The 20,947-nt window shown below is 48.5% G+C and overlaps 1 protein-coding gene across 2 annotated transcripts in view; it reads right to left on the reverse strand.

The window, feature by feature from the left end:
- POLR3A (RNA polymerase III subunit A) overlaps positions 1 to 20,947 on the reverse strand; it is a 316,237-nt gene that overhangs the window by 265,713 nt on the left and 29,577 nt on the right. The window lies entirely within an intron of this gene.

The following is a 20,947-nucleotide window of genomic DNA, read 5'->3' on the forward strand; positions in this document are numbered from 1 at the left end:
GTTGAATAGAGTGTTGTCTAGAGGAGTGGCATAGAGTGTCTAAGAGCAGAGTGAAGTAAAGAAACGTGGAGTGGCGTTGAGGGAGATTAGTGGCGAAGAGTAGAGTGGCGTAGAGTAGATTGTTGTAGTGTGGAGTAGTGTAGAAGAGTAGAAAGGGAAAGAGAGTAGAGTGTTGTGAAATGCTGTAGAGTGGCAGAGAGTAGCATACAGTGGACTGATGGAATGGAGTAGTGTGTCGTAAAATAGAGAGGAGTAAAGTGGCATGGAGTGGTGCAGAGTTAGTTGCATAGAACATCAGAGTAGAGCAATGTCAGAGTGGCGTGGAGCAGAGAATTGTAGACGGGAGTATCATAGGGTGAAGGAGAGTCAGAGTTGAGGAGCATAGAACACAAGGGCGTAGAGTGCCGTAGAGTGTAGTGGCATAGCGTGGAGTACCGTAGAGTGGAATGTTGTAGAGAGCTGGCCCGTACAGTCTAGGGCCGTGGAGGAGAGTGGAGTTGAAAGACATACAGTGGAGTGGCAAACAGCGGAGAGGCATGTCATAGACAGGAGTAACGTAGAGTGTCGCAGAGTAGAGTGGCGTACCGTGCAGTGGCGTAGAGTCAGTGGTTAAGAGTAGATTAGTGAAGAGGCATAGACTGGAGTAGAAAGGGTAGAATGGAGTGGTGCAGGGTAGACTGGAGTGGTGCAGGGTAGACTGCAATAGTGTAGAATGAAAGTAGAGAGGCGTAGAGAGCACTGGTGCAAAGTAGATTAGATTGGCATAGAGCGGAGTGATGCAGAGTAAAGGGGTGCATAGTAAAGTTGCATGGAGAGCATTGTTTCAGGATAGAGTAGCGTAGAGTTTAGTGGCAGAGGTTTCAGTGCTGCATTGTAGAGTCAGTGGTATAGAGTAAAGTGGCGTCGACTACACTGGTGTAGAGTGCTGTTGCGTAGAGTGGAGTAGAGTACAGAGGTGCAGAGTAGAATAGAGTAGCGTAAAGTGGAGTGACGTACGGTGTAAGCAGAGTGGCATAGAGTGCAGTAGAATAGTGTTGCAGAGTAGCGTGTAGTGTCGTAGAGTGCAGTGGTGCAGAGTAGACAGTGCAGAGTAGAATGGTACAGAATAGAATGGTGCAGAATAGAGTGCAGTTGCGTCGAGTGCAGTGGCATAGAGTAGCGTCGAGAAGTGCTGTGCTGCAGAGTAGATTGGAGTGGCGTATAGTGGATTGGCGTAGAGTATAGTGGTATATAGTGGAGTGAGGCAGAGTTGCGTGCCATAGAGTGTAGCACCATACAGCGCATTGCAAGTGCAGTCGAGTAGAGTGCCGCAGAGTTATGTTATTTGAACTTGTAGCGCGCACAGATACTCCTAGGAGTGTCCCAGCGCGAGCCTGAGGAGAGAGAGAGTGTGCACAGGGAGAGTGGAGTTAAGTTAGTCAAAAATGTAAGTCAATGTAAGCAGGTGGCTCTTGAACCTGACCTACCTGCCATTCCTGCGTTGCAGTCTCCTTTCTTTCCATGTCCGGCTGACGGCAGTGATGCAGAGGAGCCATGGAAAACAGACTGTGTTTTGTTCCTACAGAAGGAGACTTCCGTTCCCAGCCGAACGGACCAATCAAGGAGCGGGGGGGGTGTCATTGGTAGACCAATCAGCCACCATAAAGGTAGTGTCGGCGTCTACGGAGGTGCGCGACTGGGGAAAACAGTCTCAAGCGACGGAGACGCAGAGGAAAGACCGGAGAGAAGGAGGAGGCCGACAACGCCAGAGACACCATCGAGGAGGAGACCTAAGACGCCACTGCCATGAGGATCAAGGAGTGGTGGTCCCCGGAGGACGCTTAAAGCCCGCCGCAACTCTGGAGGGTTGCGGACAGAGGCAGTACATACACGGTAGAGAGGCTGAAGGCGGGGTAGCGGGAAGCAAAGAACCTGCTTGTTTTCTCTTTATTCAATTTTTTTTTCTCTTTCTCCTCTTCTTTGCCCACCCTCTGCACTAAACAGTTTCAGGGAACTGCAATCGGACACTTGTATACGTAAAACACCCGTTTGCTTTTTCAGAGCCACCAACCTCCTTTCATTCCTACGTCGCACACATCCCCCCCCCCCTTATTTTGAGCACCTTGGTAACACTTTCAATCGGAGACCTCCCACCTAATTTTCCTGTCTGAATATGGTTTGTCCACCAGGGTGAGGTAAAGGGTGAAGCAATAGAGACCCTGCCAAATGTACTGACTACATCCTTTCTCCGTGTTGTTTTTTCTCCCTACAAGCCTCCCGGGACCCCCTCCCTGACCGACCAGAACGCCTAAAAGGGACAAAGAGAAGGAGACCGTGAAGAAAAACCTCACCTCGTTCGAACCCCAATGGACTAACCCCACTATATCCTTGGTCTGGAACAATGAACCTTCTAGGGGAAGGAAACCCTACGATGTAAAAGACATTTGCTTTTTTTTTTTTCCCCCTCTTCATTTTGGATACCTAGACTTGCTCAAAACTGTAACCAACCCTTTTTGAACAATAAAGCGCCCCAAAATAACACCAATACGGCCTCCTCGCTTCTGTTTCCGCCTATCCGTCCCACAGTCTTCAATTTTTTTTTGAATAGACAGAAGTCTTGAATACTGCGGAGAACCAGAGGAAGGGAGTTTGAGGCCATGGCAGCTCTAACAGCAAGTGGGCTGCCCCCCACTCTTGTGAGCCGGAAGCGAGAAATATGGGCCAAGAACTGAGATGATGACCGAAGATATGTGGCGGGGGCATAGAACAGGAACCTCTTCCGTATATAGGTAGGGCCGAGGGCTTGCAAAGCACAGTGAACCAGGGTCAAGGCATTAAACTTGACTCGATTGGCCACAGGCAGCCAATGGAGTAGTCGCAGATGCTGTCAGACACTGTTTCTCATCGGGATGTTAAAAACAAGTCTTGCAGCAGCATTTTGGACAACCTGTAATTTATGAAGAAGGCAGCCTGGCAAGCCAGTGTACAGAACATTTACGTAGTCGAGCCGAGAAAGTATCAGGGCCCGAATCACTGTTTCCTTAGCTGCTCTGGGGAGAAGCGGTAGACATTTCCTAAGGATTTTAAGTATCCAGAAGCAGTTCCCCGCTAGCTTCTTGATTTGGATGGAAAAGGAAAGATTCTCCTCAAACCAGACTCCCAGATGTTTTGCAGGTTGCTCCATTGAGGCTGGCAAGGGAAACTCTGTTGCCCATAAAGTTTCTCTGAACTAGGTGGGGGGGGGTGGGGGGGGGGGACGGTCCCATAGAGGAGAATTTCAGACTTATCCTCATTGCATTTAAGCTGTGCTGAGGAAAGCTATTGAAAGACTGCTGCCAGACAATTTTTGGCCAAGGACGTGGAGCACTCTGATTTTCCCCAGGTAAACAGAAGCTGAGTATCATCGGCGTATGCTATAATTTTTTCTCCCAGCTCTTCAGCCAAGTAAATCAAAGGGGTGACGTATAGATTAAAAAGAAGGGGGCTCAAGGAGGACCACTGCAGCACTCCTGTAGTCACCTCCTGAGAAAAGGATGTGGGAATACAAACTTGTTGAGTGCACCCCTCCAAAATGGATTTTAGCCAACTCAAGGCAGCACCCGAGATCCCCAAGCCCGCAAGGCGGGTAAGCAACAGAGAGTGGGGGACAGTATTAAATGATGCCAAGAGATCCAACAAAATAAAGCTGCTCTCCCGCCCGCATCCAGACATTCCCGAATAGCTTCCGAGACTTCCACCAAGGCCGACTCCGTGCTATAAGAGGCTCTGAATCCGGACTGAGCTGGATGAAGCAATCCAGCGCCCTCGACAAAGTCTGTGAGTTGTTTGCTGACCACTTTTTCATAGGCTTTTGCCATGATAGGGAGGAGGGAGATAGGACGGTAGTTAACTGGGTTCAACGGATCCAGCGTTGGTTTCTTTAAAAGGGGCAGGATCTTGGCTTGCTTCCATACTGAAGGAACATGGGCCTCCTAAAGGGACAGATTAATAAGTATGTTAGCTTCGGGGTTCACAGTCTCTGCGACCAAAGCCAGAAGCCTGGCTGCACAGGGAACAGTCTAGGAACCTGACTTCAAGGCCTTAAGGATCTTCAGTGACTCAGGAAGATCAATGGGTGAGAAAGCTGTCGGGGAGAGTGACTCAGCATGCGGCACGTCCGGGACTAGGGCCTGGCCATACAGTGAGCACCTATAAATAAAGGAAGCCTGGATGGAGCGAACTTTATCAGTAAAGAAATTTGACAGTTCCTCACACCAAGTGTTTGACGAAGGGAGTGTGACAGATTTCGCCCTAGGGGCCATAAAGCTCTGAACAAAAGAAAAAATGTCTTTAGAATTGTTCCTGGCTAGATAGATGCGATCCGCATAGTAAAAGCTTTCGACCTGAGCTATGGAGGTATAGTACAGCTTCTGAACAGTTATGCAGAGTAGAGTGTCGTAGAGTGCAGTGGTGCAGAGCTGAGTGGAATAGAGTGCAGCTGCGTAGAGTGTTAGAATAGAGTGGCCTAACGTACCACGACATGATAGAGTGCAATGGTGTAGAGTAGAGTGGCATAGAGGGTCGTGGCATAGCATTTTGTAGAGTAAAGAATAGTGGAATAAAGTGTAGTGGTGAAAAGTAGACTGGTGTAGAGTGTAGTGGGTTAGAGTAGAGTGACACTGAACGTAGGAGTGGAGTGGCTTGGCGCAGCATATCTTGCAGTGACCAAAAGTGGAGTGGCGTGGAGTAGAGTGCTGTAGAATGCAGTGGCATAGAGTAGATTGTTTCAGACTAGAGTGCAGTGGCGTAGAGTCGAGTGATGCATAGCAGAGTGGTGTAGAGTTTGATGGTGTACTGTGCACTGGCATAGAGTGGAGTTGATAGAGCTAGATTTAATCAAGATTAAGCATCGCTCTGGTTTGTGTTTCAGACAGACTGCATTTAAAATGGCACTTAGATTTGGTGCAAGTGGAAACACATGGCACATGATATATGAAATGAGGCCTAGTCAATCAATCAATTCGTCTTTATTCGATCATATTAAAAAAGATCATAAAAGCACATAAACAGATCACATTTAAAACTAATTTCATAATTCTGTTTTAAAAACGATACAAATAATTCATCACAATTTCTGCGATAAAGACGAAAATGCATAAAATATTAAAAAGGAAGAAATTAGCCTTTTCATGTACTAACTCTGGGTACTTAGGTTATCATTTTTTACATACTCAATAGCCTGCACACTGACCCTTTCCTCTTCCTCATGCAAGCCCACAGGAATGACGCGACTAAATAGCACACCAGAGGGTCGGGAAGTGTTTTCAGGAAGTATAATGCTACCTGGCACTACTTAAAATTCATTTTCTTTAAAATTGGTTTAAGGTAGACAGTTCTTTCCCTCTCGTATAGGCTGCAGAATAGGAATATATGCAATTCTGTTTGAGGTGATAAATAACCACAGGGACACAAACTTAAGTCAGCGTGGTTATATGTTTTTTCCGGATAGCCCATCATTAAAGGTATCAGGTTAGTACGAAACCTTAATATAAATCTGTGTTGCATCCTGTCTCCTCCAGTTGGAGGTGGGTTGAGGCTATATCCCCGAGCTGCATATTTCTCATTTTGTTGTACTCTTCGTTTGTAGTTGGTCTTCGACATAAACATATCACTCAATCTCTGTTTGGAAACCTTCTTACAGGCTAGGGGGTCTTTAAAAAGTTTGTGGAGACCAAGCTCCCTTAGCCGTGACTCTACATAGTTGAGCCACATAGACCTCTTCCATTTGTCCATTGCCAAACAACTCCTTAGTATTGACTGATTCAATGGAACTGTATCTCGCCTCCAAATTGAGTGCCAGAGGAGGAGTGGGGCTAGCTGGATATAGTCTGAAATATAAGGTATGTCCAGTTCCAAGTGTAAGATACCATTTGAAAAGGAGGAGGTTAAACCCACTACAGATTTAAAGAATGCATTTCAATAGTTTGTAGTGGTGTCGTTGCTGCCATACCCCACACCCCAGCTCCATAGGTCGCTGCTGCTTTAACTCTAGCCTGATTATATATATATATTTAAAAAAAACATTTTATCGGTGTTAGTGGTGTAGCCCCCAATTTTCTAGCAAATCCTTTTAAGGCAACGATACCCCTGTCCATTACCATCTTTCTACCCTCCATTACTTTTGCCGACAACAAATCTTTGTCAAAAAGGATACCCAGATAGGGGAACGAGTTGACTATCTCGATTTTTTGCGCCCCTGCACAAAAGTGCAGTACCTTTTCTTTCTTTGTGGCCCCTGCTATTAGTACAAACGACTTGGATTGGTTCACTTTTAGCCTAAGTGAATCCATAAAGGAGACATATGCAGTAATCAGCCTTTGTAGCCCAATCCCTGGTCTGGCGATTAAAACCGCATCATCTGCGTAGGTCAAAAAAGGTAGCATTTGATTATCGAAAAGTGGAACATCCCTAGTAGCCACTGTCAATGCCTTTTCTACTCCATTTGTGTATAGGGAAAAAAGAAAAGGGGCCAGTACACACCCCTGCCTTACACCCCGGGAGATTCTGAAAGTACGTGTGCAATCTCCATTTTTGGTGTAACGCACTGAAGCCGTTGCGTTTGCATATGATTGCCTAATAAAATGTAATATGGCAGGTTCAACCCCCATCGTCTCCATTGTGGACCATAGCTTATCATGGGCCACGCAATAGAATGCTGTACAATTTGCCGTCCTTCATTCTGGTGTACTTTTCTATTGTCAGTGCTAAGTTTAGACACTGATATACAGCCCCCCTTCCCTGCTGGAAGCCGTACTGGGCCTGTATCAAGATCTTATTTTCTCTTCCCCAGTCCTCTAAACGAGAAAGGAGAAGGCGGCCCATAAGCTTTGATGTTGTATCCAGCAGGGAGATAGGTCTGTAGTTTTTTGGGTCTGCCCTATCCCCTTTTTTGTAAATGGGTACTATCACCCCTGTGGACCACAAAGAGGGTGGAGCTCCCAGTACTATACTATTTAAGACGTTTGTTAGTAGTGGGATCCATAAATCTGGGTTGTCCTGAAAGAGGTCTATTGGGACTCCATCAGGTCCTGGGGTCTTTGCCGAACTACATGAGTCCAGCCCTACTTTAACTTCAGTAAGTGAAAAAGATAGAGGAAATTGGCTTAACTCCTGCATTGGTGCGTGACAATTTGGTGTGCCTGGGTGCGAGGTAAAAATATTTTCAAAATGTAGTACCCATGCCTTCTCCTCAATGTGTATGTCTAGAGATGGATCATTGGGGGTCTTAAAATAAGGCGCATTTAGCAACTTCCAGAACTCAAAACGGTTTCCAGATTTAGCTGCTTCATCCAGATTTTCCCATACATCCACCCGGATTTCCTTTTCTCTTTTTTTCCTTGCTAATTTATATGCAGCCCGCAATGTTCTTATTTCTTCATAGTTCCTCGGCTTAGCTTTTAGAGCATATAGCAGAGCCTTCCTAGTTTTTGTACAAACAGGGTCAAACCAGCTCCCACCTTTGCCTCTATTTAGCGCTTTTGTTTTTGTTAAGGCTGACTTTATATTTCCCAAGATATTACAGAATGCTTGTACAACTTCATCTGCTTGAGCATCTGGGTCTAAACATAGATGGATATCTTCTTCGGTATTTTCTATCATTTTTGGTTTTATCAATGTATGCCCAATTGAGCTGCACCCCATATTTCCTAGCTACAATAGGTGTATCCACATTGCTTCTCTGTTGTCTCTCAGGAAACTACGGCATGGTGGCTAAAAGTTGTGAAGATAGTTATCGACCTTTACAACCCTTGTGATAAGCGGGGCCGTCAAAAGTATGTAGTCAATCATTGAACCCACCCCATTTCTTTGGAAGGTTTCCGGGAGGATATCTAAACTAAAGTCTGGGTCCCGGGTAATTTCCATATTTAAATAAGCTAACAGCTTATTAAGATCACCACCGTAATCACTGTGGACAAAATGTTGTATGGGATTACCCCGCATATCCTCAAGTCCACAAACATGGGTTGTATTGTGGTTACAGGGATGTATGTTAAAATCACCTAACCATATAATGTTTGTGTTCTGTGACTTGTTCCTGTATGCGATGTCAGATATGGCTTGGTCGAGTTCACCTACAATCGTATGCATTGTTGGGACAAATCGGTTGTTATAAAAATTTACTAAGACCCATATCCCTTCCTGCTGTATTTCCAATACCAAGATGTGAACATTTTTGTTCGGTTGTAGAATTGTTTTTACTTTTATCACTAGGTCGTTCCTAATTAAGGTTAGAATGCCACCCTTTGGCCTCCCAGAAGTAGATGGAATTGCTTCACTCTGATAGGATCTGAAACCGTTAATGAAGTTCGGGTCCAGGGCCCAAGTTTCCTGAAGCATACTAGTTCCTGATCGCTCCATGACTGCAACCAATTTGTATCAGTCAACTTGCGGGTGATACCCGCCACATTCGATGAGGATATTTTCCATACATTTCTTTGTTTCTCATGTTGTGTGGGAAATAAATGTGGACTATGTGCCTGTAGAGTAAGTGGTTGTAAGCTCTCCATGTTTACCGGGATTTTTTCGAATCTTCTGTGTGCTTGTGTGAACTGACTGTAGTCAGTCACAAGCATCAAGGTCGGAGAGGGGCGCGTATCTGTTCTCTAACCTCCAATCCATAGTCCCACTATTTCCCCAGGGTTGGCTCTTTAATGATCTTTCCTTGATTTGTAAATGACCCGGAGATCTAACTAGTGTGGGTGGTCTATAGAAAAATCCTAGTGGTAAAGCAATAATCTGTGAATTTCTCATATAAACGTTACCCAGGTGCTCCAGGATAAAGACAACAGCAAGTTTTACACCATGGATGAAATATACATGTTTAAAAGAGTATTGAATTGTATATTCGCCTTCGACCACACCACCGAACTCCACTGGACCGACCACCGCTGCATCTACTTCACCTTCAAGAAGCCAACCACGCACCACCGCACCCAACTCCCACGTCGCTGCTGTAGCAAAGTCACCAAAGACCAACTGAAATCCACCCTCGCCCAGAACCCACCTGCGGCCTCCACCAACCCAGACACAGCAGCCCGCAACCTCAGACAGTGGATTGAAGACTGCGCCAACACCCTCGCACCACTCAGGAAACCCCCCTCCCCCATCAACCACGCCAGCAAGAAAGCCACCTGGTTCACCGACGAGCTACAGACCTCCAAACGTGCCTGCCGGAAACTGGAGAAGAAATGGCTCCACGATCGCACACCTGACAGCCACGCAGCCCACAAGGACGCCACTTGTAGACACCACCACCTCATCAGAATGGCCAAAAGATCCTCCTTCAAAAACAGACTGGACAACAACGCACACGACAGCAAAGAGCTCTTCAGCATCGTGAAGGAACTCTCCAACCCCCAACTCCAACGACGTCCCACCTTCAAAGAACTGTGCAACGCTCTGGCAACCTTCTTCCACCAGAAGATAGACATCCACAACAGCTTCAACATCCCGACCAACCCGACCGCGCCAGACGGCGCCAGACTCCTCCCCCGCAATCACCACCTGGACCAACCACCTGACCTCCTGGACCAACGTCAACAACGAAGAAACACGCAAGGTCATGAACTCCATCCACTCTGGATCACTGTCAGACCCTTGCCCTCACCACGTGTTCAACAAAGCAGACGCAACCATCACACCCAAACTACGGAAGGTCATCAACGCCTCCTTCGAGACAGCCACATTCCCGGACAGCTGGAAGCACGCCGAAATCAACGCCCTCCTCAAGAAGACCAAGGCAGACCCCAAGGACCTCAAGAACTTCCGACCCAGCTCCCTCCTCCCGTTCCCGACAAAGGTCATCGAGAAAATAGTCAACGCGCAACTAAACCGCCACCTCGAAGACAACAACATCCTGGACCCGTCCCAGTCCGGTTTCAGATGAAACCACAGCACTGAAACAGCCCTCATCGCCGCCACAGATGACATCAGGCGACAACTCGACAACGGCGGAACTTCAGCCCTCATCCTCCTGGACCTTTCGGCCGCCTTCGACACGGTCTGCCATCGCACCCTAAAAACACGCCTTTAAGAAGCCGGGATCCATGAGAAAGCCCTCAGCTGGACCACATCCTTCCTCTCCGGCAGAACCCAGAGAGTCCGACTCCCATCCTTCCTATCCGAAGCCACCAACATCATCTGCAGCGTACCCCAGGGATAATCACTCAGCGCGACGCTGTTCAACATCTACATGGCCCCCCTAGCACAAGTAGCCCGTCAGCACAACCTCAACATCCTCGCCCACGACACCCAGCTCATCCTCTCCCTCACCAAGGACCCGCACACTGCCAAAACGAACCTCCACGAGGGAATGAAGGCCGTCGCCGAATGGATGCAGACCAGCCGTTTGAAACTGAACTCGGACAAGACGGAGGTCCTCATCCTCGGATCCACCCCCTCGGCCTGGGACGACTCGAGGTGGCCTACAACGCTGGGAACGGCACCCACACCTACCAACCACGCACGCAACCTCGGATTTGTCCTCGACTCCTCCCTCTCCATGTCGAAGCAGATCAACGCCGTCTCCTCCTCCTGCTACAACACCCTCCGCATGCTCCGCAGGATCTACAAGTGGATCCTGTCCGAAACAAGGAGAACTGTTACACAGGCCCTCGTCAGCAGCCGGCTGGACTACGGCAACGCACTCTACGCAGGAATCCCAGCCAAACACCTGCATCGACTACAACACATCCAAAACGCCTCCGCACGTCTGATCCTCGACGTACCCCGACGCAGCCACATCACCCCCCCACCAGAAAGACCTGCACCGTCGACAAGAGGATCACCTTCTAACTCCTCACCCATGCACACAAAGCACTCCACAACACCGGACCAGCCTACCTGAACGACAGACTCAACTTCTACACCACTACCCGCCAGCTCCGCTCAGCAAACCTCGCCCTCGCGGCCGTCCCCCGCATCCAACGAAAGACCACCGGCGGCAGATCATTCTCCTACCTCGCCGTCAAGACCTGGAACACCCTCCCCACCAACCTACGGTAGACCCAGGACCTGCTCACCTTCAGAAGACATCTCAAGACCTGGCTCTTCGAGCAGTAGCGGTTCCCCCCTCCCTTCAGCGCCTTGAGAGCCTCACAGGTAAGTAGTGCGCTTTACAAATTCCTTGATTGATTGATTGACTCACATGAAAACAATTAAAACGCGTTTACCTTTGGTCTTCTCTGGACTTTCCTGTAGTTGTTAGAGGGGGGGCCGAGCCCAGCCTCATCTGGGCGTGGACGGGCCCGCCCTTGGCCCGGGCTCGTCCCCGCGGGTGAGCGCCATGACTTTAAGCGCGACCTATGCTCTGGGGCTGATGGAAGTTAGTCCTCCTCCGGGTGTGGGCTCCTCTAGACGGGCGGGCAAAAAACAAACAGAATGGCAGCTACAATGCACCACGGGTGAGCACCGTGGTTTTAAGCGCGACCTACGCACTGGGGCTGATGGACGTTGCAGTCCTCCGGGTGTGGGCGAAAAACAAACAGAATGGCGCCTAGTCAAATGCTTTTTAAAAGGGGCACTTTGGTGCATGCAAAGTGAAAGACAAAAAATGAGGCCTGGTCAAAATGCTTTCAGTCTGAAATGCTTGTGCTGAAATAACATGTGTTTTTGCAGTGTAGAGTAACTCGTGATTGCAGTTTCCTTTTTAGCTTTGAAGATAAGCATGGAATGTGTTCTCTCCTCCTAGCTCCTTTCCCTTATAATCTACACTCCCTGTTCCCATCTCATAGACTCTGGCTTTGTTACATATTTAGACAATGCATATTCAGATCATAAAACATCTTTTTACAATGTGTATTAATTAATCAACCATGCACCAACACTACATGTGGGGCAAACGCATTTTGCATGAAAAGATATCTAAAACATTAAAGCATGTTGCTATGAATATGTATCAACTGCTTGCGCTTTGAAAATTTGCACTGGTGCACGTTTATGCTACGTTGTACATTGCACATTTTTGCATGATGTGCACAAATAATAGAAAAGCTGCTTTAAACTAATAGCTTTTGCTAGGTAATAACTAACAGGGTACTAGTATGGGGGGGGGGGAGGTAAACATAATGGGGTTTATTTCATGAATTAATACTCTTTTGTGTTTGTTTTGTTTTTGGGCCTACCATAAAATAGCTGCCTAGGAATCCAGCATGGCTGAGAATTGTGCTGAATGAGAGACGCATGCGCAGAACCAGCTACATGAACTGCCTCAAGTGAAGACACATGGGTCAAGGCCACAGTGAACTGTACATTCTTGTCATCGTGCCAATGTACCAGTGTTTGTGGGAAAGTGTGATCCCTGTGTGCGATCTGAAAGAGACAGGAAATTGAGTGATACATTTAGTTGCAAGAAATGTTCTTATAGATACACGTTCTGCATTTTGTCCTTAGCATTAAGCCCCTATTGTCAGAACTGGTATGGGTTGGATTGGCAATGAGAACGGGATGGTGAGACTTTCCTGTAGTTGTTAGAGGTGGGGCCCGGTCCAGCCTCCTCCGGGCGTGGACGGGCCCGCCCTTGGAGACCGTCATGTCACCTATGCTAACCAATCACAGTGAGAGTTTCTACTGAAACTGCAACATTATTAGTGTAGTCAGCCAAGAATTAGAGTAAAAATAATGACCCGTTAGGGGGCGGGTCAGAGTCGAAGAGATAGGAGGAGAGGGAGCAGATGAGACCAGACATCATATGGGTTAGGTACATGAACGTCGCGGGTGCAGCCTGGGAGGAGTTTGCGTCCTAGGAGAGACAGAGGGAGGTGGGGGTCTTGCTCATATTTTTTTCAGAGAGTCTTTGCACGTGATATTTTTGTCAAGGCAGACCACATTCCTCTGCGGTCTTGTGAAGGGAGGGCAGCCTCTCTCAGATGAACAGACCAGGGCAGAGAGTGCAGCTGATAGAAAAGGTTTAGATTTAGATGCTAAAACTTTAAGTTTATGCTTTGACTAACTCGTTTTTAAAAGATTTGTCTTATGCATTTATTTCTCTTTATGGGAGATGTTTGCCAATTATTAATTATTGATTAGCCTTGCAAAAGTCAAACCTGAATTATAATTTCCTGAACTCTTTAAAGAATTCTGACATACATTTGATGCCTCATTCCCTTCCTTTATGGAATGCCTTGTATTCAGTCTGTAATATGTTCTGTATTAATTCTATTTTTCATATTTTCAATTATGTAACCCAATGGATATTTGACTAATGAATAAAGGGTCATAGAACTTTAACTTTTAACTAGAAAATAAAACCCTAAAAAATATTCACAATTCTCTTTATTGGCTTGAATATTAATGAATATGCTACCTACCAGTATGCATCTGTTCTTGGCAGGTAGGGCTGCTGACATTCATATCTGTGCATAGATCGCCGCCTAGTGTTGGGTCCGGATGTTTGCACGTTGTTGTCCTGGAAGAGTCTTCGAAGTATCCTGGGATAGGTGACTCCTCCCCTGGACTACAGTGCGCATGGGCATCCTCTCCATCCTCAGATTGTTTTTCGCCATTGTGGCAGTGATGGAGTAGATACAGAAAGTGATGACCATGCTTACAGTAATTCTGAGAGCTGCAGCTGCTACAGGCGCCGGGGAGGAGGGAGGGCGATATGAATGTCAGCAGCCCTACATGCCAAGAACAGATGCATACTGGTAAGTAGCATATTCAGTTCGAGGCATGTGGGCTGCTGAATTCATATCTGTGCATAGAATACATAGCAGTACCTCCTATTAGCGGCGGCTACCAGTGCCAGCTGCAGCGGTCTGAAAAAGAGTTTTGAGAACAGCCTGTCCTACAGCTGCCTGTTTTGATTGCACATCAACACAATAGTGTTTGGTAAATGTGTGTGTAGTGGACCATGTGGCTGCTCTACATATATCATGCAAAGGAATGTTTCCCAGGAAAGCCATGGAGGCCCCTAACTTACGTGTTGAGTGGGCTCGTGGGGGAATCGTTAATGTGCGTTTAGCCTTTTGGTAGCAAATTTGAATACATTTAACGATCCATCTGGCTATACCTGCTTTGGAGATAGCGTTACCTTTGTGGTGTGGGGCAAAGGTAACGAAAAGTTGTTTAGTCTTCCTAAAGACCTTAGTCCTGTCGATATAGTACATGAGGGCTCTATTTACATCTAGTGTATGGAGTGCTCTTTCTGCGACAGTTTGTGGGTTTTGAAAGAAAACAGGCAGTTCAATAGTTTGATTCATGTGGAACTGCGATATCACCTTGGGCATGAATTTGGGGTTGGTACGTAGTACGACCCTGTTGGCGTGAACCTGTATAAATGGCTCTTGAACGGTTAGTGCCTGGAGTTCACTAACTCTCCTCAAAGAAGTGATTGCTACTAGGAAAGCTACTTTCCAGGTGAGGAATTGAATCCCGCATGAGTGTAGAGGTTCGAAGGGTGGACCCATCAGGCGTGTGCGGACCAAGTTGAGGTTCCACATTGGCGCTGGTGGGTGGCTTGGAGGAATTACTCGTTTGAGTCCTTCCAAGAATGCTTTGATGGCTGGCACTCTGAATAAAGAGAGGTGCTGCCTGTTCTGGAGATAGGCTGATATTGCGGTCAAATGGACACGTATTGAGGTGTATGCCAGATTGCAACGGTATAGGTGTAAGAGGTAACAAATTCTGTTTTGGATGGATGCGTATAGCGGGTTAATGTCATTATTATTGCAATAAATGACTAATCTTTTCCATTTGGCTGCATAGCAAGCCCTGGTAGTGGGTCTCCTGGCCTCCTTAATGATGTCCATACAGTCAGGTGGCAGGTTTAGGTAGCCAAACTCTAGGACTTCAGGAGCCAGATTGCCAGGTTCAGCTGTTGCGGATCTGGGTGCTGAATCTCTCCATGGTTCTGCGTCAAATGCGCGGGTTTGATCCGCAGTTTTTGATGCGGCACCACGGAAAGTTCGAGAAAGGTGGTGTACCATGGCTGGCGTGCCCACGTTGGAGCAACCAGGACGAGTGTCAGTGAGTGTTGTCTGGGTTTGCGTGCCACCAGCGGTATCAGTGGTGCTGGGGGAAAAGCGTACGCAAATCTGCCGGACCAGTTCATCCATATCGCATTGCCCTGCGACTGCGGATGTGGGAACCTGGCGGCAAAGCTTTGGCATTTTGCGTTTTCGCTTGTGGCGAATAGGTCTATGTCTGGATGACCCCACTGCTGGAAGTACGGCTGGAGTACTGATGGGTGTAACTCCCACTCGTGCATTTGGTGGCTGTGTCTGCTGAGCAGATCCGCCATCTTGTTGTACTTGCCGGGGAGGTGTTCCGCCATGAGGAACATGTTCCTCTGAATGGCCCACTTCTATATGCTCTGAGCCAGATGAGACAACTGTGGAGAGTGTGTTCCTCCCTGCTTCTGTATGTAGTACATGGCGGTCATGTTGTCCGTCCGGATCAACACGACTTTGTTGCAAAAGTGTACTTTGAATGCTTTCATAGCCAGGAAGATTGCCATCAGTTCTAGAAGGTTGATGTGCATCTTCTTTTGTTGTGTTGTCCATAGTCCCTGCACTGTGTAATTGAGTACATGAGCTCCCCATCCCTGGAGAGACGCGTCCGCTGTCAGTATTATCTGTAGAACAGGCTCTTGGAACGGTCGGCCCTTGCAAAGGTTTTGTGGATTCCACCAATGCAGAGAGTTGTATGCCCGACCGCTCACCAACACTAGGTCTTTTAGTTGCTCTTGAGCCTGATTCCATTGACGTGCTAAGCACTCCTGAAGCGGGCGCATATGTAGTCTCGCGTGTGGGACTATGAAAATACAGGAGGCCATCATGCCTATCAACTGCATGAACACTCGCGCGGGAAGGGAGTGTTGGGGTTTGAACTTGAAAATCAGCATTTGCATGCTATTGATTCTCACTAAATTTGGCTGAGCTGTGGCCGCCAGAGTGTCTATGGTCGCACCTAGGTACTGTTGTACGTGTGCGGGTTGGAGATGGGATTTTGGGTAATTTAGTGAGAACCCCAGACTGTGAAGAAGGTGAATGGTGCGGGACATGAGGCTGGCACATTGCTGGGCTGACTTTGCTTGAACAAGCCAGTCGTCGAGGTAGGGGTAGACATGAATGTGTTGCCTCCGTAGATGTGCGGCCACAGTAGCCAGGCACTTTGTGAAAACTCTGGGCGCTGTTGTCACGCCGAAGGGAAGAACCTTGAATTGGTAGTGCTGCCCTTGAATAGTGAACCTGAGATATTTCCTGTGTGATGGGTGAATGGGTATGTGGAAATACGCATCTTTGAGGTCTAGCGTGGCTAGGAAGTCTCCCTGTTTGAGCAGTGGTAGGACTTGTTGCAGGGTGAGCATGTGGAAATGCTCCGAGAGAATGTAGCGGTTGAGGGGTCTCAGGTCTAGTATAGGTCTGAGTGACCCGTCCTTTTTCAGTATTAAAAAATACAGGGAGTACACCCCCGTACCTTGCTCGTGGACGGGTACGACCTCTATTGCGCCTTTTTGTAGCATACTTAGCACTTCCTGCTGTAATAGCGTTAAGTGCTCTGAGGACATAGGACGGTGTTTTGGCGGTATTGTGGGCGGAGTGGAGGTTAATTCTAGGTAGTAACCGTGTTTGATAATATCTTTGACCCACCTGTCCGTGGTGATTTAGTTCCACGTGGACAGGAACCTTTGTAGCCTTCCCCCGACAGGTGTTATGTGGTCGGGAGGAAGGGAGAGGGCGTCACGGTTTGTTCTTGGGGGAGGACCTGGTGTTGCCATATCCGCGTCCTCTGCCCTTTGTGCTTAAGCCACGATATCCACCCCGGGTGTTTTTATCGTAGGAACTTTGTGTGTTTCCTTTGTTGTAGGTTTGCTGTGACCCCTGTCCTCTACCTGCTCCTCTATTTCCGGGGCGACGAAAGGAGCCGCTCCGAAAGGTCTGCGTTTGGAGAGCCCCCATGGACTTTGCAGTGTCTGTGTCCTTTTTTATTTTTTCTAGGGTGGTGTCAACCTCTGGCCCGAATAAGTAGTCGGGGTTGACCGGCTGGTTGAGGATGTTATTTTGTACCTCAGGTTTGAATCCGGAGATTCGTAACCAGGCGTGTCGTCGTAACATGACGCTAGTGTTTATGGCTCTGGCAGCTGTATCTGCGGCATCCAGTGCACACTTAATGGATGCGTTCGTGAGGAGTTGTCCCTCCCTGATGAGGATCTCTGCTCCCTCTTTGTATTGGTCAGGGAGATGTTGGAGTAATGTTTCTAATGTGTCATAATGTGCGCGATCGTAGCGAGCTAGGAGCGCCTGAGTATTGGCAATACGCCATATGTTAGCTGCTTGGGCTGCAACCCGTTTGCCGGAGGTCTCTAGCACCTTGGACTCTTTGTCCGGGGGAGGAGCATCCCCTGTTGTCTGCGAGTGCGCCCGTTTGCGAGTGTTCGCGACTACTATGGAATCCAGAGGCAACTGGCTTCTAATGTAGGTAGGGTCCCCAGGCGCCGACCTGTATTTCTTGTCGATCCGGGGGTTTATTACTCTTGCCCTGGTGGGTTCTTTGAAAATGTCCTTTGCTGGTTTGAGGACACCTTTTAACATGGGTAGAGTTTTGATATTCCTTTGAGGATGCGAAAGTATCCATGAGAAAATCGTCCTCGATGGTGTCAGAATGGAGTTGCACACCATGATTGGCCGCAGCGCGTTCAATGAGGGCGTTAAATGCGGCAGTGTCCTCTGTGGGAGACGTTTTTGCGCCATATAGCTGCGTGTCCTGCGTATCCATAGGTGCACCTGGGTCTACAGGGTCATCCCAAGCCTGGTCAGGGTCCTGTTGGCCTTGAGGGTCCATCTCCCCGGGGTAGGGGACGTGGTCACCCATGTAGTCCTCCAAAACGTCGGTTTCGGAGTGTGTTGGAGAGAAGGACAGTGGATGTTGGTAAGAGGTATGGAGAGGTTCGTAAAGAACTGGTTCCGAATCCACTGGCAGTTTTTTCTTTAGTGGGATCCGGTAGGAGTCCAAAGCTGGCTCAGAAGTTATTCTCCTCTTGTGGAGCATCATTCTGCCGGTGTCGGCATCGATGTGCGATGGTGACGTCTCCACAGGAGAGCGTTCGGCAGGTGTGATCCTGGTGTGGGTGACACGTGTTCTGATTTCGAACAGTTTTGGGACCGTGGATGGTGGTAGGCCAAAAGTGATGTTGCCCGGTGCCGGAGAAGCTTTTTGAGCTTTTTTCGGCTCGGAGCCTGACGTGTCCTGGAGGGCTGCCTTGTCTTTGATGCGTTGCAAGGACGCTGCAACTTGCCGCACCTGGAGCGCCGACGGTTCTTTGGCGCCGATCGGTTCTGTAGAGGTGGGCGTGGACTTTTTCAGCGCCACTGGGTCATCGAGTCGAGGAGAGGTAGCTGTCTACGGCGTCGATGAGTGTGCCTTTGGTGCTGCTTTCGAAGCAGTGTGAGACGCAGCAGCCATTTTGACCTTTGTGGCCGGAGCCGATTGTGTCGGTGCCGGGAGCCGAGGCGGTTTGGCGGGACCGATGGTCTTTTTCCGTGTGTCGGCGCCGACGTCGGCTGCTGCAAGCTCGGCACCGAAGTCCCGTTTGGTGCGGTCGGTGCCGACGGGTTTGGCTGGCGTCGAAGGTGTGGTGGGCTTCGATCCGACCAGTGTCACTTTCAGTTTCGGTTTCTGATGAACCAATACGGCTTTCGGTTTCGATGAAGGGAAACCAGTCGTTTTGGGTAGTAATGGCTGCCGCTGAATGTCCGAGACCGGGCCAGAGGGCGGGGCCGAAGAACCGCGGGATAGGTCTTGGGTAAGGCCCGAAGGCGATCCCTCGACCGGAGCCAGAGACTGACGCACTGGAATATCCTCAGTGTGTACGGGTAGGCCTTGCTCGTCACCGGAGCTACTCTCTAAGGCCCCTAAGGCCTCATTGTAGTCTCCTACCTCGGTGTCGGCTTAGTCTCTGTGAAAGAGTTGTTCTTCGATGTCTTCCGATCCGGAGTCGTGTTCGGAAGCAGGGCTGGAGGGTAGGTTCTAAACTTCTTCGACCTCTTCGTCCTCGGCGCTGAAGATGTTGGTCGGGGCCGGTGCCGCGTGCTGCGCTTCAAGTCTCGCTGCTCGTCGATTCCGGAGAGTCTTTTTGGATCGGGCACAGGCCATACATGTGGACTCCTCGTGGTCCGGTGAAAGGCATTTGTTGCACACCGGGTGGACGTCGACATGGGGATATTTCGCATTGCATACAGGACACCGCTTGAATGGTGTCCTCGATTCCATCGTCGATGTCGGGTCGATGGTCGGGTAAGATGCGAAAAAGTTGTTTTTGAAGTTAATAAACTAACAAATAACTATCGATACCGATCGGGAACAGTACCGACGCGAACTAAAGGCCTTTTGGCCTGTAAAAAGTTTTTCCTAACTTGAGTCAAGATAAGCACATCCGAACCCAATGGCGGAAAAAAACAATCTGAGGATGGAGAGAATGCCCATGCGCACTGTAGTCCACGGAGGAGTCACCTATCCCAGGATACTTCGAAGACTCTTCCAGGACAACAACGTGCAAACATCCGGACCCAACACTAGGCGGCGATCTATGCACAGATATGAATTCAGCAGCCCACATGCCTCGAACTTACATTTAGATTTTTCATGTTTAAGTAAAGTCTCCTGGAAGTGATATACGGTGGCAAAGGTCCATCACCTTTACAGCTGTAAACTAGAGGTAAATGAGGTTTTACATTGAGAAAAACAGTGAAATTACCACTGGATCAGAGTAGAATGGCATAGCGTAGAGTGGAGTAGAATGGCATAAAGTAGAGTGTTGTAGAATGGCATAAAGTAGAGTGTTGTAGAATGCAGTGGTGTAGAGTGGCATAGAGTACAGTGACTTAAGAGAACAGTAGCTTAGTGTGTTGCAGAGTATAGTGGCGTAGAGTGCAGTAGTGCAGGGTTGAGTGGCATAGAGTTCAGTGGTGTAGAGTGCATTGGTTTTGAGTCAAGTAGTGTAGTGTGCAGAGTACAGTAGAGTGGTGCACAGTAGAATAAAGTAGAGAGGAGTGGTGCCGTGTAAATTGCAGTAGAGCAGAGATCGGTGGTGTGGAGTAGAGTGGCGTAGAATGGAGTAGAGTAGATTAGGGTGGTGAAGCGTAGAGTGCACTGGCGTACAGCGGAGTAGTACACAGTAGAGTGCATTGGCATAGAGTACAGTGTTGTGCAGTGTTGTAGAGTGGAGTGGTGTAAATTGCAGTGGCCAAGAGTTCAGTGGTGCAGAGTGGAGCGGCGTAGTGTGGAGTGGAACAAAGTAGAGTGGAGTAGCGCAGCACAGATTGCAGTCAATCAATAAAGGTCTTTTATAGCACGACTACTTACCCGAGAGGGTCTCAAGGCGCTGGGGGAGGGGGCTTCTGGTCGAATTGGGCGGAGGATTATTCGAAGAGCCAGGTCTTGAGGTCCTTCCTGAATTGGGTCAGCGATTTGGTTTGCCTGAGGTGGAGGGGCAGGGTGTTCCAGGTCTTGGTGGCGAGGTGGAAGAAAGACCTTCCTCTGGTTCTGGTCTAGTGGAACCTGGGGACGGTTGGGAGGATCGAAGTTGTCTGGCGGGTACGTAGAATGTGAGGTGGTGGTTCAGGTATGCTGGTCCTTCGTCGTGTAGAAATTTGCAGGAGTGAGTAAGGAGCTTGAAAGGGATTCTCTTGTTGACTGGGAGCCAGTGGAGTTGCCGGAGGTGTTGTGTGATGTGGCTGTGGCAGGAGATGTTGAGTACCAGTCTGGCTGCGGAGTTTTGGATGTACTGACGTTTCTTGAGCCATTTTTTCTGTGGCATAGATGTGGTGCAGCGTAAATTGAAGTGGAGTAGAGTGCAGTTGCATAGCGTAGCGTGGCGCACAGTCGAATAGTGTGGCGTAGAGTGCAGTGGTGCGGAGTAGATGAGAGTGGCAAAGAGGGTGGTGGCAAAGAGTGGTGCAAGGTAAACTTAAGTGGTGTAGAGTGCACTGGT

The sequence above is a fragment of the Triturus cristatus genome, chromosome 1_2 (assembly GCF_964204655.1).
Source record: "Triturus cristatus chromosome 1_2, aTriCri1.1, whole genome shotgun sequence".
NCBI classification, from domain to species: Eukaryota; Metazoa; Chordata; class Amphibia; order Caudata; family Salamandridae; genus Triturus; species Triturus cristatus.